Source organism: Clytia hemisphaerica, unplaced genomic scaffold (assembly GCF_902728285.1).
Source record: "Clytia hemisphaerica strain Z4C2 unplaced genomic scaffold, Clytia hemisphaerica genome assembly, whole genome shotgun sequence".
NCBI classification, from domain to species: Eukaryota; Metazoa; Cnidaria; class Hydrozoa; order Leptothecata; family Clytiidae; genus Clytia; species Clytia hemisphaerica.
The window spans coordinates 791,571-814,911 of NW_027103907.1; the positions used below are offsets into that span (position 1 = coordinate 791,571).

Below are 23,341 nucleotides of genomic sequence, written 5' to 3' on the forward strand. Positions count from 1 at the left end.
ACATTTGGCGAGTTCCTGTACGTGACCGCGATCTAAAAAATCATAACAACACTCATTAAAAAATGACGTTCGTGTCTTTTCTAACTTTTTTTAGCCTAGACGATGTAGCAAACATAGTAAATATAAGCACACTGTGCTTTTAATTGGCTGAAATTCTTTTTTGCGTCGGAAAAACTATTTCAAACTTTCAGCAATGATTGACCAAACTGTTACAATGAAAATTATCCAGCGCATTTTTTATCTTCTTATCTTCTTAATCTTCAATGAAGCACTCAAAGTTTACTGAATTTAAGCACATTAGATATTCTTATAATTATTGATATATTCACTAAAACACCGTTCGTTGTGCGCTGCGGTGGAGTGTATGACGTAACTCGCGCGGTAACTAACTCGCCTTTTGTTGGAAGATCATATTGGGCGTTTTGGCGTTACCACCCTCGAAGCTAGCGGGCACCCCTGTCTTTCCGCAACTCTTTCCACCATTTTAGATGGCCATAACAATAGATCCAAAAGGCCGCCATAATCTTGGAAGATAATTTTTTTTGGTCTCCAGCTTTGGAAGTAGCAATGTTTTTCTGTGTTTTTGGGTTGTTTTTGATGGAAAATAGTAAGAAACTTAAGTTTACAAGTGGCATTTAGTTTTTGCTGGCTTATAGAATGGCAGGATCCTGGATGGTTTCCCTAACTGATTTAGGACCTCTCACGGTATAATATTAGTTCGGAGAGAAACATACCTGATCAACACAACCAAACCTTCTGTCTTGCGTTTACTCTTTCCTTCCCAGCAACTTTCGTCTTTGCTAGGTTTTAAAATCCACAAGTAATGAACCTTATAGTTTTACAGGCATCGAAATAAGGGATATAGAAAGTGCATCACAATTTTTTGATAAGCATGATTTTGCATCCTAAAATGGATCAATTTTCAATTGTTAGCTTGTATATACCGTAAGTTGGTCTAATGTCGACATCTGTCTTCTAATTTCGACTCCCTTCTTTAGAGATAGGAACCATAGAAACTAAGGAAGGTCGGAATTGCTGATTGACTTTGATTAGCGCGATGAGAGGAAAAATCAGTCTATCAGTGATTTCGACCTTCTTATTATTCCTATCTCTAAAGAAGGATGTCAAAATTAGAAGACGGATGTCGACATTAGACCAACTTACGGTAAGTAATCCAAAAATGCATCACAAATTGTGAATTGCGATGATCATGTTCAAAAATAGTGTGACATTTAAGTGAACTCAAAAATATAGTATTTCTTGAATAACTTGAAAAATATTTCAAATATAACGTTGAAATTTTATATGATGATCGGTATTTACACAAAGAACATATTTTGATGAAAAAAATGGTAAAATGAGTAAAATGTGTGGTTCCAGGTCCAAATATGTCCAAATATGTATTTTGTCAGCCACCTCAAAGGAGGAAATGGTTTGTTTGAAAATGACACTTGAATCGGTAACTAGAGGTATCATATTATCTCAAAACAGATAAAAGTGCAACATTTTGAAACTGGTTGGTTTCAAAAAACCACCAGTGTTGTCAGCCACATAAACGACTCATAGCTTATCTTGAAATATCTTGAAACCTAGTAAGCCACTTAATTTCGCTCCAAAACAATTGGAAAGGTTTATCATTCTACTTATCCTTGGTGAAAAAATAAACGGTTAGCCACCAAAAAATACTCATTTTATTAACATAATTGTCAGCCAACTTTGAAAATGTCACAAAACAGGCCTTTATTTTTGAACACGATCCGATATGCTAATTCGATCCCTGCTTTATCTGAATAAATCTGGTTGAAAACCTTCTGTCAGGTTCGGTTAGTGTAAAACGCAGGTCACAGGTCACAGGTCACGGGTCACAGGTCACAGGTCAGTGTTGACAGGTCAGCTTTGATTACTGTAAAACACAAAGAAAATGTTTGAAAAACAGTTGTTAATGTCAATGATATAATTTCAAAGGTATTTTATTGATCTAGAACTATTTTGAAGCTAAAAATCTACCCACGTGTTTACCACGTGATTTCGCGTTTTATGCCGTGTATAACACGGACCTCTAATACTTGTATTATATATTAATTACATCTATATCACACATACAAAAAAGTTATCTTTTCAATGTTATACGCATGTTAAGAATACTATATACAAAGAATAAAGAAATATTCGAATATCGATCTCACCTTTGCCTTAAACAGCCCCTAACAGGAAAATAGCTATTTCACAATCACTAATGTCATATCTCATTTTATCTCCTGCATCACCTTGGGTATGATGACAAGAATTGATGAAAATAGCGTCAATGGGATTATATCTTATATATAAATGTTTTAATATTTTTATCCCCTGCTTCGTATTTTTGATAAAATGACGTCACTATTTTCATCTCTCTAAAACAGCTCTCTTGGAGTATTTATTGTTTTCAAAACCTGTCAATCTATATCCACTTGCAGCGTCGGCATCCTATTACGCATGATCAATATTTTATTGTTAATTGGTGTACAAAACCTCATACTTTGAGATAACACCATTATTTACATAATTTAAGTGTCATTTGTTGTCAATTTTGTCGTTTAAGTCCTCTAAATACCATATTTCGATATTACATTTCCATTTCATATAATATTTTCAGGAACTTTTGTTATGAGTTGTATGTTATGGGTTGTATGTTACGAGTGCGTTACAGTTTTCCGGTCTGTAATTTGTATGACCTGTGACCTGTGACCCGTGACCTGTGACCCGTGACCCGTGACCTGTGACCTGTGTTTTACACTAACCGTGTCAGGTTTCATATCGTACATTTTTTATCCACGTGGTGAACTGGTTTCCCTGATTTCCTGATAATTAAAAATTGGAACCTTCCCGTGGGCGCGATTGGGGGTACTGCCATCGCAAAATATTTTTCGTGAAGTTTTACCGTATAACGCTAATATAATCTAGATAGGAAACAAATATTAAATTTGATTCTTTTTTTGTTCGTATTTCTAAATTTCACGATAAATAGAAGTATTTACAAATTATTTTCTTTAACAGGCATTGAATCGACATTGACATTTTTAATGATGTCATAATCAATGCCGTGCAAATTTTGTCAGCGCCGTGCATATTTTGTCAACATCCTTTTCATTGGATAAATGCCACTAAAATGGTACAAGAGGAGTAACATAAATTTATCGTCCGCCAAGCACCGCTTAGGTAGCTAAGCGCACCTCTCTTGTTCATTAGGCCAGGCCCAATTGATTGTTTGGTTCGTGTCCTAGAAGCTTTGAAAAATGGGTCGGTCGGTCGGTAACTAAAATTGGAACCTTTTTTTCACTTTCCCACCAAAAACCTCAATTTTTGAAATACGTCAAGCAATCGCGCAATCTTGGAATCCAACTGGAGGATCCACAAAGGCACGCGCCGCGATCACAAGATAACTTCTAGTTGGAGATTAAGGCATTCACAATTATATCTATTCTATCGGTTAATCGATATCTAATCTATAGATTACTTATCGATTATTTATCGATTACTCAAAATTATCGATTATATCGATTAACTACGCCTGGGCTAAGACCTTTGCTTGAAATCGAAAGTCAAACCAAAATAATTTAGCGCACACTGCCGTTCCCGTAATCGATAAAGTGAAAGGAGGCCCTGACTGAAATTTAGTTTGGCAAATCAAAGATGGTGGCAAAAGATTTTGTTGATTGCCGACTTGATATATCGTGATTTACTAAATATTAAAAACCTGACAAAATATACTACCAACTGACTAACCGACTGGATTAGATGTTATATGACGCGAACGGAACATATTTTTGATGATCCCCTAAACTAAAGCTAAACCCCCATTCATTTGTGAAATCCACTGGCACTGCAGCTCAATTTTTCCATCGATCTCAATCGAACGGAATCGACGATCGAACCAGTCGAACCAAATCGAACGCAATTGACCAATTGAAATTTGATTGTCGAAAGTTGGAGATTTGATATTTCACAGAAAAGTGCTACAAAGGGGTATTTCGGGTCCCATATCTTCCGAAGGACTTTTCTGTTCGCCTTGAAATTTAATAAACTTCTTAACCCAAGGTTGAACTACCACTGGTGTAAAAATGAACGTTATAGCATAAGTAGAAAAAAAGCTCAATTTTTACAATTGTAAATTTAACCGCTAAAAATCGCGAATTTTTCAACTAAAAATACATTCAAATATAGCGCTTTTGATTCTCTAAAACAAACAAAAAAAATTTCCATAATCATATTTGGCTATCAAAAGTTACAGGCATTCTTGTTTCCACTGCCAATTATATCTGGACAGACTTTAGAAACAGCATTTTCGAATTTCAGCATTTTCCGCGTCCGCCATGTTTTCCCGCCACGAAAGTTTTAGCATCTTTGCGCAGCACGATAAACGAGTAGAAGACTCTTTACCGGTAACGAACATTAGGGAATGGAAAGTTGTTTTTTTTTCTGAATATATTCCATATATACTTACAATATAATAAGGGCAATAAATTAGAGTAAATTTGGTTTTATAAATAAATAAAATAAATAATTGAAAACAATAAGCGCTAGTGGCACTAGACTGTAGCTTGCAGCAAGTGACACTGAGTCTAACCTAGGATCTAGGCTAACGCCCGGGGGGGGGGGTACTAGCTTTGCGAGGTGACGGGTATGTCCGAGCCGAAAATCGAAAATCGACCCTTTGAGAGACAAAATTTTGGTGATTTTGGGACCCTTTGAGAGACTTTTTCCTAAATTTTGGTCCATTTTTTCCAAATTTTGGTTTGATCTTCACCAAATTTTGCTCAAAATTTTTGGAAAACGTGACCCTTTGAGAGAGAAATCTTTGATTTTCGTGATTTTGGGACCCTATCAGAGACTAACTTTTGAACTTGTACCCCTTTGAGAGACTTTTGAGGAATGAGAAAAGGTACCCTTATGGCTCGCACATACCCAGCACCCATTTTGCCTAAGCACCCCCCCCCCCGGGATCTAACGAAAATGACCGATTGAAAAAGAATGTAATAGCACAACTAAGTAGTTGCGCCGGGCTGTAAAGAAACAGAAACTTGAAAATTTCATAAAAACTCAATAAAATTTATAAAAAAAAAAAAATTAATTAAGAAACATTAATTATTGCTAACTCTTGAACGAGAGTTAGTCAGTTCAATATCATTTGTATTCAGTTCTCTACTCCAAATGGAACGGGATCCACGAATACATAACAAAGACGATCTCAACAAGCTGAATGATATCTTCGATTGAATAAACGAAATCGATTCATGGAGACGTACACCACGTTTTTCAGCAAGCATCACGGTCAATCTTTTGTAAAATGTTTGGCATTCACGTCCCATACCTCCGTTTGTAGAAAATACTACTGGGGTGAAGGTACCATTGCGCTTAGGTCAAAGACCCTAATATCAAAAAATGCTCTTTGGCCAGGTGTCCAGAACCCAGTTGCGCTAACGTCAAGTCGTGCTCCTTCGGACGTATTAGCGGTTTTGTGCGTCAGTCCTTCACCGAGGGTGATTAGTCTCGGCTCGTTTCGTACGTTGACGCATACCTCATCCAAAAGTTTAGCAGTGATATCTCGTACCTCGTTATGAAGAGTAACGTAGCCTCCTTTCTTGCAGGACAGAGCATGGCTGATATCAAAACGATTACCACAGACACATTCACTTGGTAGACGAGGGATACTCCAGTCATAACGAATTCGCAGTGCATCGTGAAACTGTTCCTTGTTAAGATCATAGCCTTGATCTCTAATTGGAAGGTTGGTCAACCAGTTCGATGCTCCGGTATAGCAATTGGCTTCGTGGATTCGTTTTTGATCATCAGTCATTTCCGCCCTGACACGATCTTGTTTGTCTTGATTTCTTTGGATTTTCTCAGTTTTGATCGCTGCTTTAGTTTTTGTTTCATTGTCATTTGGTGGTTGGAGGTTCAAGATTTGGTTTTGTAGATGTTTGGTGAATTGTCTCGAGTTTTCGTGTTCGATGGGTGCGATCTCGCTTACGTTTTTGAGACCGAGGCCTCCCAGTGTAGGTGGTAATGATAACAAGTCTCTTTCTAAGTCATTTACAATTTTACCCCCTGTAATGGCTGGAATGAGTTGGTGTCTGACTCAAGGATCGTAAGGTACTGTATTTCTATTTCGCGGTTGCCTAGATTGACGGAATTATAGTTTGCGGATGTCCGGTTTTAATGTTTTGCCGTGGTCAGACATGCTGTAATTTTTTATCGTGGGTAAAAATAAATCGACGTTTGACCATGATTCGCCTACCCGGTTGCGGTCTTTGTTTTGAACAAGCTACTTTTTCGAGAGGGAGCTTCGAAAGTTTCATTCCTTTCAACTGGTTTGATGTGGCTTGTGTTTTTTATGAAATTCTTTGGATATGCCTTATATATTTCATAATTACTGTCGATAAAAGGTAAGAAGTGTTTTTTCTTGAGCAAAACTCTTTGTTTGGCAATGCCTCTGGGTGAGTGCTGTGATTTTGTAGTGATTCTTTTGATGTTTATGTTTTTAAAATTGGCTTTTGATTTGTTATTTTTTTTAAGAGTGAAAGTGAAAAGCCAACTAACTGACTGACTTACAAATCCACCACTTTTTTGAGCCTAAATTGACACAAACACAAGCTATTTCATTGCAGCCTGAGAACAAATATTTTTAACTAAACCTTTGTTAGACTGGGTTACTTTACTCAAACATGATGGACACTTAAGTTATTTTGAGTTATTTGATCAATACAATTAACTGGTACAGTGTGAGCTGTCAGATCAAATCTGGCGTGTGGCTGGACGTACCGCTCTTTATATAAATTGTATTGGTAATGCTACGGCTGACGATAATTATAAATCTTGGGCAAAATTGTAACCTAACAGTTGCTATTTTGCCTGAGATTGCTTGTTTATCAACAGTGTGGTATTGCCTCTATCTTTTATTGCAAAGAGACAGCTGGTGTATTGCAACATATAACTCTATTCGTGTCGCTTGGAGGCAGGAAGAATCAAAAAGTGTAGAAAACTATCAGCAAAGGGGGCACTATAAATGTGGTTCTTTGTTTTTGGCAGTTTTTAAATTGTGTCATAATTCTTCATTTGTTCCTGATTAAAATGCTTGCATAGGAGATACACTCTTGCGATTCAATGGAAGGACTGCGGTCTGCGTCATACGTACGCTTCAGAAAAGTTAAGTGACTTGCAATTTTTCCCTAGCGTTGCGTTAGTTTGGACCAATAAACAAGAAATTCCTTCATTTTTCTTTTAACAAATAGCATAGACATATTTTTTTATCATTTCAGTGCGTGTCGTGCCAAAGAAATTTAATGATAAAATTTAAAAGGTACTACTTCTGAGTTTACATTTTGCATTGATTTATCAAATATGTTTTTCAAAAGAAATTTATTAAAAACATTTTAAATCTGAAGAATTTTTTGTTCTGAAAAGTATGAACTCAATTCAAAGTATAATTTTACGCACAAAAGTTTTTAAAAGCTGTGCTGGAGTATTTTGAGTAGTAAGTTTGTCTATTAGTCTATTAAGGAGTTATGGTATATAGAGTCAAAGCGCTCATCAATTTGAAACACCGTTCAACATTCTAAACGTAAAGAAATAAGAAATAGAACTAATTTTAAACGACGCCTGTATAAAAATTGTTGTTGAGGGATTTGACGGTATTCTCAGAAATTTTCTGAAATAAAGTAATATTTCAAACTCATCCCTTTGCATGATTAAATTTAAGGCTATTTTTTAAGCTTGGTACTCACATATTAAAAAAATTGGTGTTTAACACTTATTGCGCGCGTTTATTGTTAGTCGCAGGCGTTTAACTTTTCAGATCATCTTTTGTACTCACCGGCAGCTTTTTAGCAAAGAGAGATATTAAAGAGGGGAAAAGTGAAACAAAATCTTGGTACTCACTATTAAAAAATTGGCGTTTAACACTTATCGCGCACGTATAATGTTAGTTGCAGGCGTTTAACTTTTCAGATCATCTTTTGTACTCAATGAGGAGCTTTTTAGCAAAAAGAGATAGTAAAAGAGGGGAAAAGTGAAACAAAATAGAAAGTATAAACCTAAAATTACAAAAGAATTGAATCGTGTTTATATTGCGGTGCCTTTGAACCTTTTGATATGTGCGTTAAACTTTTTACAGGCGTTTAATATTAAAAGCATGTGTTTAGCACTAAGTGTATGCGACTAATGAGTGAGTACACCACTAGGATAAATTTTTTTAGTCGTGCGCGTTTAATTTATCAGAGGAAGTTATAGCGGCTCACTATAAGTACCAAACTAAAGAGTACAGTGTACAGCAGTCATTTCAATTTATAAAGGGAAAGAAGTTTTCACCGGAAAAATATTTCGCAGTTTTTGCAGGCTTTTAGACTTTTGTGATTTGTTGAAGTTTCCTGAAAAATAATTATGAACTTATTGCAAGTGGTAATTTCAATTAAGTGAAGAAGATTTCACTGGAATAAAATTTTTATCAAGCTTTACAGGTTTCGGTTTGTCTAAAACCGCAAAATTAAGTTCCCACAAAAATTTTTAATCGGTAATTTTTCCTATACTGTATATAATTTGTGAGTTTCCCTAACATTCATAGCCTAAGGTTCCTAGGTTTTTTTATCAAAAAACAACATGCCGTCAAATAAAAAAATCTAAGATTGCGGTGATCCGCAAAATGTAAACAAAACTATTTGACCAACAGTGAAATTAATTTATAATTTCCCATAAAAATTTTTCCTTCGACGTAGCACCCTAACTGGATAAGCAGAATAAATCAGTAGTCTATTGAATAAATTTAATTGACGACAACGTCATCTATTGTTTAATGCTTTATAAGACAACTGGAAATAAGTATTCAATAGACCGCCACGTTCTCAATTCAAGTGAACAATTCTAAGCTAATAAGGAGTTGCTGGCTGTTAGGCGGAGAATGCCAATTACAAAACTTACCTTTAAAATGCATAAAGCAAATATACCTAACACAGGTCTGACCCTGAACATTCCTTATTAGCTTTTAAAAAAGTACACAAAGAAGAATAAAGAAAGAACTGGCAGCTTTGTTCCGCCATTTCATATTTCCCCTCAGTTCACAACCCTGACAACGCATCAGACTGTTAAGTGTTTTGTTCGGTGTTTTGCTTGGTGTTGAAAATTGTCCTTTTCTGACAACAGACAAATCAGAGTAGTGTTTGTGTTTTCTGGGTTTAAAATTAATCATTTGTGTATATACAACTAACAGTTTGTTTTTTTATTCACTTTGCGGCAACACGTATTGGTACAGCAAGTCCAGTGCATTGTCAGATTGTCAGGGTTGTCTCAGTTAGCCCCATCGGTAGATTAAAAATGAGTGGGCTATGTTCTTTAACGTCGACCGCAAGACCAAAAACTTTTAGAATTCTTACAAATTTTATTTTCTTTGTCCCTCCATTTAAGCAAAATCTTAGGAAGTTCCTTGTGAAAAGATCTCTCTAAGTTTGGTTTATTGCTATAACTCTGCTGACAGCCTGTTTTGCCTGAGACAGCAAGCAAAATGCCAAACCAAACAAACAGCCAAGCAGTAAAATATCATCTTTTGCAAAGATGAACTGCTTTGAAAGCATATTTTTCTGGAAAATATGTACTTCCAAAGCATGAATGTTTAGTTATTAAAAGAGAAGAGAAACAAAAAACACAAACATTTCAACCAGTCAATTTCTTACCAACAATACTTCGATTTGTTTAGCCTCGAAATTACAGCATGATAAGAAAAGTTTGTTTGTAATTTACTCTAGCTGTAATATAATACCAATTGTACAAACAATAACCCATAAAAAGTAAATAAAAAGCAAGTTTTTCCAGCAAAGCATCCAGAAACTACCTCCATTTTGTAAAAATTATCTTCCCGCCTCTTTTGAATTGAGAAATCAGTTTTTGAAATTTCAGCCTGTACCCGTGAGCCTGTGCCGCGGATGTCTTTTTCAAGCAAAATTTACTACGGACTTTGATACTGGCTGAAGATTGAATCTGGTCTTTAAAATTAATATTCGGCGAAAATCAGTCTAGAATCACAGGACTTTTTTCTTGGTAGGGGTGTCTGTGCAAAGTTAAAAACTGCATGTACTTCCCATCCAAAACACCCCCATATTTTTGGTTTTTCTGAAAGCCAGATAAATTTGCCACATTTTTCTGCCCAGGCAGATGTCCGCAATTAAAATTAATGGGGTCACAGAGGCTATCAAAGTGAGATAGCACGTAATTTTTGACACAATTTCTTTAAAAATCAACAGTTTAAAAATTTTTGAACCATCTGCCTAGGCTAATTCAGGTGCACATAGGTCTGTTTAACCCAAAAATACAAAAAAATCCATATGCGTCAGGCAAAAAAGTTCATGCTAAACGCCAAAAACCGTCTAAAAACAAACCCCTACTGGCGTCTCAATTCTGGCTTTCGGGAAATGTTTAGGTCGGAAATTAAAACTTTACTGGACACAAAAAGGATGTAACTTTCATATAAAACTGTTTCCAATCGTTTAGCATGCGTATAACTTGAAAAATTCAATATCTAAGACCTGGAATCTCAAAAAGCGCAAAATCGGTATTTTACAGACTGGGCCCCTTACGATCGTTGAGGACGATTGTTTCGATGGGTGTTAAGTAGTTTTCCATTTCTGGAATTGTTCTTAAAAAATACGAAAAACGATGCTGGTAACCGATGGTGTAACACGTGTATGCTGATTGTGGTTGAGTTACCGCTATTTCTGAAAGAAGAGTAAGTTCCTTGCACCATTTATCAACAATTTCTTTACAGTAACGGTCTTTGAAGTTTATACTACCAACAACTGCACTGAGATGCCTTTCACCGTCCTTCGAAACCTGGATGTTCGTTTCCTGGAAAATTTCTTCAGCCTCGTCTAGGTATTTCTCTTTAACGATAAGCCACGATTTAGTCGGCTGTGGAAAGTAGCCAAAGTGAGGACCAACGGTTGTAATTCGTGACCACCATCGTTTTAACGAGAGAAGCTTTCCAACAGAAGTTATATCGTCGGCGAATGCTGCCATTTTATCGGGGATATCTGCAATTATTGATAGCATTATATTCAAAAGAGGTGTTATTCCAATTGCGTACACTGCCATACCGATCGGATCTCCTTGAGTGGTTCCTTCATTTGACTTAAGCTCGACACCACCGATAGCGAAAAGTCTTGCTGGAGAGCGTTAGCAGTTATTTACATAGCGAGCGAATATTGGACATATCACCTGGACATTGTGAAGTAGAGCTTTACGGTTAATGTTATTAAAAGCGTTAGCAGCATCAACTAGTATTACTGCTTCGTTTTCAAATACAGATCGCATCGCGTGGATTGCTGCTTCACTGCCACCTTTCTGGCCGGAACACATCTGTACTCTACTGCCACCGACGATAACGTCCTCTTTAACGACTGCCATTACGAGCTTCCCACTGATGCGCATCAAAACCTCTCCTACGCCGATTGGTCGTACTCCTGGTTGTTTATCGAGCGGGACTAGTCGTGCAGCTAAGAAACCCTGTAATGATTCATCGTTAGTTTCTTGGGTTCACTATCGCCGTAAACTTTCGATGTAAGTGGTTTACGCCATCCATCTGCGTCCATACCCGATGGTCCCGATCCACCTTGTGTCGATAAGGCTGCTTTCGATACCATCTCCTCATCAATATACTCAAAAACAATCGGATCTATATGCTGAATTGGACCATTGAGCAGAATGTTTTCATTGGTATCGCGACCTTCAGGATGTTTCTGTCGAAGGAGATTGATCGTTTGATCGTCCAGTGGTAGCACGCCTCCACTCATGTTGTTGGTGAGTAGCTTGATTGCCCCGTTAACATCGCCTTTTTCCATTTTTATCTTAAATTGCTTCGATAGAGCTTCAATAGTTTTCTTTTCGACCGGCTTTGGCAATCTCGATTGAAGTCTTGTCTCGGCCTCTTTGACAAGGGCTTCGATATCTCCTCTTCGCCATTGGAGCAGTCTCCTCCCTAATGCTTCGACCATGCATTGAGTAGCCTTGTCACTTCTCGGATGAAATCTTTGCCTGTACGTCCACTCGGTAACTTGAAAAGATTTTTTCGCCAATAAACTATCTTTTCATAACTATTGTTTATCAGTCTCTCAAAGTCAGTTCCTTTGATATCTCCCAAGTAAAATCTCTCTGGGATTCGCTCGATGTTGTTTTGAGGTTGCGGTTCTGGTTCTGCTTCTGGTTCTGGTGGTAACTGGACTCGATCTGCGACTGTTTTGCATTGTCTTTGATGTTGAAGAGCACCTCTAGCAGTACGGAACAGTTTTCCACACTTTACACATGGAACAGACGGTTCGTCTTGATGCGTACTGTTTACTGTGGCGGGATCACCGGCTTCTGCAATCATGGTTTTCTTCTAAATCAGCTTTTGAAGATTTTTTTGTACTTGATTCTTTTTCAGCAAATCGTTGCGTGATCAAATTCTTCAATGTTCAAAAATAATTTTCACAAGATTGACAGTTAAACGTCCGCCATCTTGCGTTGCCACCGTCACCGTTTTCGCTCGTTGTTGTTGGTTTTTTTGAGCTTTTCTTAAGTTCTGTCAATCAAAATCCCCTCAAATTTTAGTATGTTCAATCTATTCATGATATTATACCACCCTGAAAATCTTTTGCCAAAAGAAGTATCACTATCAAAAGTTAGAAGGTGAAAAACCCCCGGGGGGGGGGGGCAGTGGGTTTACCAACTGACGGTATGCGCGGCGAAAAAATTGGCTTTTAGAATCGCACCCTTACAGTGCAGAAAAAAATCGGTGAAATTCATTACCTTACAGTGCATTTTATCAAATTTTAAACTCTTTTAGAGCAAAAAAAATCAACATTTTCGAGCAAAAATTTGCAATTCTTTGCAATTTTTCCCAGATTTGCTGAAATTTCCACCCTTACAGTGCATTTATCAAAAGTCCACCCTTACAGTGCATTTCTGATATTTTGAAAAACACACCCTTAACCGCCGCACATACCAGTCGGTCAATTTTGCCTGACTGCCCCCCCCGGAAAACCCACTTTCCCTAACCCCTCGCAGGCAAAAATGCGAACAATTTTATACACAACGGTGGAGCGCACATTTTCCCAGGACATTTCTGAGAAGTTTGAATTACGGGAAAGATGTATTACGGGCTTTTGATATTTCATCTCCCCAGAAAAAGGTAAAATAGGCAGACAATGCCAGAGCATTTAACTCCAACCCTGGAAATGCTTCTACGCTCTCCTCCAAGGGATATGCATATGTCGAATGTGACGACATGACTATAGTTAATCAATCGCATGAAAGAGCATCCATTATTTCCATATCACGCTCTGCTCTAAAAAGGGGAGAGGGTTTATCAATAGAATCCTGAATTACTAAAAACAGACAAAAAGAACGACAAATTTCATAAAAAACGACATCGCCGTCCTCAACCCCGTACCACAAATTACACATGCGTGTTACAATGCGGGATTCTTTAGAGGAACAGACTGAGGAATAGGGCGATTGCGACGATTTCATCATGTTGTTCTGCCAAAACATTCAAAACCACGTATTGCCTTTTGCTTGAAAATGCGAACACAAAAGCAACTGGCTTCTAATGTTTATGTTTATACGATGACAATTGATTTTTGTGCAACTTGCTTAAAGCTCAAAAGCTATTTAATCCTACATTTGAATGAAAGAGATCAAAGCGCTGCGCTAATCTGTGTATAATCGCTTTTGAGCTACCTACCTTATCGGGGTTTTAATTAGTCGGGGAAAAATTTCGTCACCTAGATAGGAGGAGGCATTTTCGTCACTTTTCCCCGACCAAAATTTCAAATTTGTCACCTTTCCCCGACCGAATTTACAATTTAGTCACTTTCACCCAACTAAATTGTCCAAATCAACTTTCCTTCACTAGCTCGAAAATAGATCTTCTAATTTTGGTTAATAAAGACATGAAAAATTTGGATTTGAATTTTAGTTGGGGGAAAAAAATCGAAAATAATCGAGTAAAAGTTTTATTCGGGGATAAAAAAATCGGGTAAAGGTTTTGTTCGGGTGATAAAATTTCGGGGATAAATTTCGCCGGGAAAAAATTTCGTCACCCCCCCCCAGTTTTTGTCACTTTCCCCCGACCTTTTTTCCCCCGATAAGGTATGGTCTTTTAGAGTGAATACGGAGAAATCAGAATCTGCTCGGAGAGCATCACCTGTCTCACAACCCCATGATTTTTGCCTGAGACCGTCATATTTGTCTGAAAACCACACCAAAGTGCCTATAAAAATTGGCACCCTATTTTGATTCCCCTACCCCTTAGCATTCCAAAAATGTATAACAAGTGCTTTGACTAAAAAAATCGTGCGACCTCAAAAAAAAAACGAAATTAAAAATGAAATTAATTGATTAATAGATAATATTCCACAAAAATGACTATATAAAAAAGACTATGTAAAAATGACCAATAAAAATTCTTACAAAAATTATACTTAGTCTTAAAACTGAACAACATGATTTAAAATATCTATTAAATTTTGCAACCCGGAAGTAGAAATTTATTTCTTTAGGTTGGTTTAGCAAGGTCATTTAATCAAAACCCCCTTTAATGACAGGACGAAGCATTTATAATTGATCCTAAACGGAATTCCGTACGGAAAGTTACATCAATGGTAACCTAAGGATAAGAGAGTTTTCAAGCTCAAGTTTTGGTTATGATCGTTTCGGTTCTTACTCTAGAGTGTCTAATAAACAGGCCGCTTTGTTTTTTTCAAAAATCACATCCCCTCTCCGTTTATTAATTTTTGAAAAATATTTTTAGCCGACAAAAATAAGTTCTCTCTCGTTATGTTCTAAATCACCTATATTTATTTGGAGTTTTTAAAAGGGTAATGTCAAACCACCATTTCATCGCTTTACAAAAATAAAAGTATCAAAACCTGGTCCTTAAACACTGTACATCTGTATTTTTATTTTGAAATAAATTGTCGATTCATTATATTCATTTGCTGCACAATTCATCAAATCCACCTAATGTTAAGCAAAGGTTACGTCATTATATTTTGCTCCGTCGTACACCGTGACTTTTTTATTCGGATATCGAAGGATCCCATGGAATTATCAGGCCATCACTCAGAAAGCCTTTATAACGTTAGAGGAACGTTAAAGCAACGCCAAATTTCAACTGCAGAGTATCTCGGCTGTATTGACGCGATAATTTTGTGGCATCATTTGGTTGTATGTCACTATAACACATATAGTATGTCACTATAGCACATAGTTTAGGTGTTTTTGGTATCATCAAATCAAACAATTATGTTCGATAGATACAAGAATATATACAGAAAATCAATAAACAGATACACAGACGAAGTTTATACAGCCACCGTGTCACTATTAGACGAAAAGACGGAGTACGGACGTCCTAAACATCTGGCACGTGCAACTAGAACGTATACGTTGTGGATACGATTCCCAATTTTCAAGACGGTTTGGTCCAGCATTATTCTCGTCACGAAGAAATTGGATAGCAACAGTTCCTTCAATGCAGTTACCACTACCTAACAAAAGAAGAAAAAGAAATACTAAGGTCATTATTTTGCTATATCGAAGGATTTTAAGGGGAAAATGACAAGGCGTTATAGCCACCAACCAGGGATGGATGGTTCAACTCCCCCATCCTTTGATCCGCTAGAACAATTGATAGATTGATCTGTAAACGTTTTTGTGACGTATCTCCGTATAAAAAGGACTCATATAAATTCATTCAATTTTATGAAATGGATGTTTCATCAATTTGACGTTGAAATATAAAACTGACGTATCTTCCACAAAATGTCCGTACATGAGTAGTGGAGATATATTGTCCGGGGAGTGGCAAAAAATCATTAAAATTTGCCTTGTCCGGGGGTTCAACTGATGCTTGTTCGGGGGTAAAACCCGTTGTTCGGGGGGGGGGGTAAATCACTGTTTACTGTTTGTTATATCCTCCACCCCACATAGTCAAACTTTTCTGGAAAAGCCTAATGTTCGAATCTAAAAAAATTTAAGACCTGTCTGTTTTCATTGTTTCACCTCCATACATCTAAAAAAGGTGCATACCTGTTAAACAGAGGCGGTCGACTTGCTGAAGGTTTGAATTACTGTTGGCATCGGCCATATTGACAAATTGTGTTCGTGTGTTGGGTGGGATGTAAGAGCATGTCACTTCGTTTAAAAATCGTGGAAATCTGAAATAAGACCATTGCAATAATAGTTGAAAACGCAAAATCTTATCTCGTAAAAAATTAACCCAATTAGATAATACTTGCTTCAATTTATAACTTGAAAAATAGTGATGTTACTGTACTTAAGAATAAAAACAAATAGAAAGGAAAAATGTTGCTATAAACTCTTAACGAGCCCCTCGAAAGCTAACCGTATCGACCGAATCTTTCTCACTTACCTTCCTTCCGGGAGTGTTGTTTGCACGTAACACGTACGGCATAAACGGAACAAATTATTCTTGCTGACGGTTCTACGTTCTTCGCATCTCATTACTCGCGACACACTCCCGTCAGCGTTATTTATGGTCTGCATTGGTCCCGTTTCACGTCGTTTACGTCTACGGTTCTGCGTGGGAGCGGCGGCGGCAGCAGGTGCTTGTGGTTGATTATTAGCTGGGGGCGGGGTTGGCGTGGCTGTAGTAACATTAGTTAAAACACATTGATTTTGTTGGAAAATTGACGCCAATTCTCGGACTTTGCAATCTGTGAAGGGCGGAAAGGTGCGATTGCAGGCGGGAATGTCGATTTCTACTTCATCAAAGATTCGAGTTGTGAATTGATCTGCTTCTTCTTCTGTAAGAGCGAATAAATTTTCAGCACTGAGCTGACGCGCGATTCGGTATCTTTCTCTGATCTGTTTAGTGGCCTCTGACTCTGGATCCGGGGTAGTCGTCTTTGGAGTCGCGGTTCCGGAGCCGTCAGTTGTACCACCACCAGGTTTTTTGGTTGTCTTTCCAGGCCATGGTTTTCGCACCGTCGGTCGAATCTTATTAGGTCCAGGGTTGAATCTACAAGGTCTAATTTTACCTTCGATTAGACAACGACCGTAAGGGTGCCCTGTAGCACCTAGTTTGTTCCAGTGTTGGTAGTGACTAGGAGGCTTGATCCAGCATTCTGATACATGGATAAGAACAACGAGGAAAGTGATTTTGACCAGCAATGACATTTTTGCAAGTTGGTTTTAGATGGGATTTAATTGTTTCAATCTGAAAATAAAAAATAAATATTCATGATATGCACCACTGCAATGACTTCACGAAATTATGCAACTTTTCTGTTTTTGTTCCACCCAATACGTCACTTTTTCAATTGTTTAAGTGACGTTGGGTGGAATATTTTAAAGGTTCTCAGAAGACTCTCCAGTGGTGCATATCATGAATAGAGGTGAACAAAAGTATTTGCCAAATATGTTTTTAGACTGATTTTTTTAACTGTAATAAATTGTCTATCACATTTCTTGTAATTTTAAAGATATTAATTTGGTGCAACCATAAAGTGTGTTCGAAAAAACGGAACAGATCTTATAAAAAGTGGAATCCTCATTTACTTGGCAAGTGAAGTGCAGTCCGAGCCAACCAAGCCATTTGAAGAAAATAAGAACAAATCAAATGCAAAATGTCATCTTTTGATATTAACTCATGTGTTAGACTGCAACAATGACGAAAGTTACTGTTCCGACTTTGTTATCTATATCCAATGTTGCGCAATTTTTATTTTTGTGGAAGTTATGGAAACTATTAAATTTTAACCACCCTGATTGATTTTTGGTGTTTAAAATAATTAAAATCGTGTTTCGGTCAACGAAAGAAATACACATCACCAAGACAAAACAACAAGTTATACAAATTTAGTAAATTCGAAGTTAATTAATTGGTTAAGTTTACTTTGGTTAAGCATTAACTATTGTTTCTAAGAAACAACATACTAATAACTCAATCAACTCAGCCTAAGGGCGTTGTTTTCGAATTTCAATGGAAAATCTTCAATTCTATAAAACCTGAAAGAAACTTCCAAAGAAGAGGTATACTGAATGTAGCCAAGGAGTAACAAAATATCCGCTCCTTAAATTCTTAACCACAACACTTAATTAGTCGAAATACCTAATGAGCTGGATTTTTAATAAAAAGGAGAAATTCCTTAAATAGTATTTAATGAATGGTTCAACAGGCACACCCTGACATTATTAAAGCCATTAAAATGTATGGTATTTTATTTCTTTGACCACCACTTAATGAGTTGCATTGCATCTTTAATTAATGAAGTTTCAGATGAATGAGGAATGATATCTTCACAATGACACTGTAGTTCATCTTGAAAATATGGCCCTCAGCAGGCAAAATGACTATTTCCTCGCAATCTTTGACCAAAAAAAGAGAAAATACCGCAAAACTTTAGTCCTTCTAAAAAGATACTCACTTTTCATAGGGGGCACCAAAATCAAAATCTTCTAAAATTGCCTCCCCAGTTTGCCCGAATTTAGTCAACCCCCACGCTACTGCCCAAACCTTTGAGAATAACGATAATTCAAAACTCTGGAGAATGATAACACCAAGATCACCCTTTCGCATCGAAAGTGAGGCCCGTCGTGGACCTTCTTACCCTACTCATAAGGACCCAAGTTCGTTCAGAGTTCCTTAGTTCGCTTTTTATAATTCTGATGGTGGTTACCAATTGGACCACGTCCATCAGTAAAATCAAAAGTGGTGGTCGTAGCTCAAGGTACGAGATTGACAAATGAACCTTCATTCAATGCCAACAAACAAACAAATGATAATTGCGGTGAAAACAAAAACCCGAGACAAACACCCGTTCCCTGGTGACAGTTTAATTTTTGTTTCAAACAATCGCTTCCTCTTTCACATTTAGTCAATCATTACCGACTGACGCCACTAAAAGTATTTGCATGTTACATTGTACAATGCGTTTAAATATTGTGCTCAACAGCGGCCGTGACTACAGTGATAGGGTGTGCATTGATGAAGCAATAATATGATAAACTATGTTCTTCCTTATCCACTACAATAAATATTATTAACATATTATTAATACATTACTAGGTCACAGTGTGGATCTAAACCACACTGAAACGACCACCTTCCACCACGCATCACGCTCGCAAAAGAGCGCGCGCACATTATTAACGCCAACATGTCATCTCCAGTAAATTTTAGATTATTCATTGAAAACAGATTACAATATAGTCATTTTTCAATTCCGAATAAAAGACATTCAGCGAAAAAAAGAGAAACACCTGGTCTAGTTAAAAAAACCGAAAGTAAATGGCAGACAAAGTAATGAGCCGAGGCAAAACGAGATTAGCGTACCACTATGAAAGAAACCGCCTCCGGCGGTCGATTAAGCCTGCTTGTGCAATCAAACAGTAGATCTATTTTTGTGCACGAGTTTACTGTAAGCGCACAATTTATTTATCAGACATGCAATGCCATTACATTGTCTGACAGTTTAGCTGTTATACGATTTGGAAGAGATGTTGAAAAAATGACGTAATCTCATTGAACAAATTTTGCTTTTGAACATACACGCCCTTTTCAAAAAAGGTCAATACCATAAGAGCAATGAAGCTCAAAATAGCCAAACATTAAGAACAATTGCAGAGTAACGCTTATCCTGGAATCCCTGTAGTTAGAGCAATTTAAGAGTACACGTTTTTTTCTATAAGAACAAAAGGCTTCGATGGCCAAAATGTCAAGAAAGTTAAGAACATTTTAAGGCTTTGCAGACTCTAGAACATCAAATTTCATAGGAAAATGGACAAAAATACTCAATAAATGGCGAAAATAAGGACATGTTACGAACATCCCAAGGCTTCAAAAATCTTGGATATTCTTATAAAAAAAAACGTGTAGTAAAATAGAAGATGAGTAAGAAGAATATAGTAAAATTTCCCATAAAACTTAAAATAAGAACAGCTGAGTTACTAGCACTTACCGAGGAAAAAAAAAGAACTGTAAAAGCCACTAAGGTAATATCAATGTGAAAAACAAAGAAAGAAAAAACTACCAGTCAAACTACTACCATTCATCACAAATATCACATCACAATAAAGGAAGCCCGTAATAAACCAAAATTGCCAAAAACAAATAATTTCAAAGACACATTTAATTGATTGGAAAGCAAGGAGTAGGAGTTTATTAATGATTCAAAGGAAATGAAGAATTTTCAAATGTCACTGGTAATAATTCTCAATGTTTTTCCCCAAGATTCTTCATTTTCATCTTCACTTTCATTCAAAGGTTTCACACTAAACAAGTTGTGTTCTTCATTTTGACCTTCCAAAGAAACATAATTCAAGTTGAGAAGTGACTCTGTATGAGGTCAACTAGCGGACCAAAAATTCTTGCAATCTTCTTTTAGAAATTTATTTAATCCCGATTGTAAAAAAAAGATTGAGTAAATATTTAAGAGAAACGGGGAAACTTGAAAAATCGGGGAAACTTGAAAAATCAAACACAATTGGGGTTAGTGAAAAATTCATGCATTCACATAAAAAATTCATTCACGCAATCAAAAAGTGTATATTCTGGTTCACGCAAATTTGATAAATTCGCGTATTCACGCTATTCTTTTTCGATTTCCACGCATTCACATAATTTACTGGTGACCCGCCTGTAAGAATCAGAATTTTGCACCTTATAAACTATTTCAAAGAATACACAAACAGCAAAAAAGAAAAAAAATCTTTAAATCTTCTAAAGGAAGAGCAAGTTTTTTTGAAAATTTAAGAAAATTTAAGAAGAACGTCTCTAAATGGATCAAATTTCCATCGCTTCGGATACATATTCCGTCCTCAAATGTCCGACATTCATGAAAATGAACGCCCTGCTTCACAAAATAAACCACAATCTTAAAGCAAAGTAATGTTTTAGTCAAATCGACATACTTAATTCAATCCAGTCAATTTAAACTTCCATTACCCATGCCCTCGTCAATGAGGAACTGCCATAAAAACCTTTCTATAATCAGTAGAGCGTGGTAGGTCGACTAAAATTCGGGCAAACTGGGGAGGCAATTTTAAAAGATTCTGATTTTGGCGCTATGAAAAGTAAGTAAATTGTTTCTAAAAAATAACGCGAGCGTAGTGAGTACGAAATTTTTTGGGTCTTTTCACTCTTTTAGGCCAAAAACTGCCATATCTAAGGTGTAAAAGAGTGAAGGGGCGCCGAAATTAGTAATTAGAGGCGTCTTTTTGCATCCTTTGTATTTCGGCGCCCCTTTGAAAAACCTCTGCTGCCACCACGCTTCTGTCTATAATAAGTATTTTGACAAAATCCCATTCCCTGTTCCACTTAAAACCACAGTGAATCTACTCCATCACTCAAGGTTTCAGTGTAAAATCACATCAAACTAAACGCACGGCTAACCGACCACCACATGGAATGAAAAATGTTCTCTGACAAAACACAACGAAACATCCAATGCCAATGAGTTGCATTGAGAAATAATCACACTACATATATCCGTAATGTAACAAAAGTATGTTTATAACTTAATTAAAGATAATTAAAACAAATAAATTAGCATTAATTACCATAATTAGGTGGCTATTTTGTGTTGGCAGTGCACTTTTTTTCTTGATATAAAAATTAAAATAGTACTGATTTTGACTCATTTGTTAGTAATTTCTGCGATCAGTTTGGTTGAATGTAGATCCGAAAATTCTATAATTCCATATAACAGGCTATTGATATGGGCGGATATATATTTGCTATTCGAACAAATTAAAGTTAAATTAAAAATTCTGAAGACATTTCACAAAAATGTTCTATCTTAAATGCTGGAGGAAATGTTAACTTGCGCTTTAATTTCATTACTGTAGATTTCAAAAGTAGGCTAGTGCAATCGACCTTTCTGACATTCGAGAACAAAGATGTTGTAGCATTACAGTAAGATATTGTTTGTTTAATTGTGTATTTCACTCTTCGCGCAGCTTTGGACACAGGGGTATCGAGAGATACAAAACACCAAGCAGTAATTATTTGTAAGGATTTTCACGGTGTTGTGCTGGATGTTCTTGAACACTTTGGTGATTTTATTTATTTTACTGTAATTAGCAAGCATCAATGTTCGCCGTTAGAACATCAACGGTTCAAATTGAAATTGTGAAAGCGATTGATTTTTGATCGACAGCCACGCGCACGTTGGAAAGTCGTTTTGATATTTCGCAATTTTGTCAAATGATACATTTTAATACGTGATGACTGATAACGGAAACGCGTTAATATTATCAATACGTGTGTTCGTTTATATTCGGGTTTTTATTATTATTCGGCGTACTATTATTAACAACTAGCCGGTACCCGGCATCGCACGCCGGTTAAGCTCTAGCTGAACGCACTAAAAGTCCTTTGGATGTTGAAGCTGGCTTAAAAAAACGATCAATATCAAATGAATAAAAAGATATCGTCAAAGTTTGACTCTAACCCTCGCCCCCGGAGACTTTTTCTCACTTCGCTCGCATTAAATACGCCGTCCAGTTTTAGACAATTTGAGAAAATGTCATGGTAAAGAGGAGTGAAATGTAGAAATGACAATTCTTTAGGAAAAAGCAGAGAAGCCACAAAGAATAGTGCACCTTTGCTTTTATCACATTTAAAAAAATAAAAAAGTCAATTCTAAATTACTCCGTAATTTTTTCTCTTGCTTTTAATCGCCCTTTGACAAACTTTTTAAATTTTTTATGTTTTGATTTACATTTGAAATGTTCTTTTCTATAAAAGAAACTTGTTTTGTTTTGAAAAGAGTTCGAGTAATAAATACGGTCGTTAAATACATTCGAAAACATTTCAAACAAAAGAAAAGAGAAAAACAGGATCGGGCAAAGCTGTGCAGAAATTAAAATTACAAAATGTAGAGGAGCCTTAAATTTCAAAACAAAGGCTGAATAAAGTCTAAACCATGCTCAATCCGATCTGTCAATCAAAACAAACTTATCGAGAACAAAACATTGCTTGCGAAATCTTTTGCAAATGGCGCGAATCCAATAGAACAAATTTGTGGAGCAAGAGAAAATGACTAAAAGTCATAATCCTAAAACACAAACAAAGTGAAAACGTGGTGACACACAGACACACAAAGCACCGCTATTAATATATAGATTTCGCTCTCAACTACGACTATACTCGACTCGTAGTATAGGATCTTCGGTTGTGTAGATGTGTGCGATTCAAAAAAACTATTCGTAGGATATACTCTACTCTTAAGTAGTAGTATTCTTAGTTTTAAAATTTATAAATTTATTTTTTCGATTCTAAGAGCTTGATATGCTATAATATTCGGCGTTGAGA

General features: G+C 36.5%; 1 protein-coding gene across 1 annotated transcript in view; it reads right to left on the bottom strand.

Moving 5' to 3' along the window:
- Positions 1 to 17,152: 17,152 nt before the first annotated feature.
- The window catches only part of LOC136809064 (uncharacterized), a 48,924-nt gene continuing 42,735 nt past the window's right edge, over positions 17,153 to 23,341 (bottom strand). Inside the window, exon 35 of the mRNA XM_067065638.1 lies at positions 17,153 to 17,242. The gene's annotated coding sequence lies outside the window, so the exon portion shown is untranslated. The remainder of the gene's footprint in view (positions 17,243 to 23,341) is intronic.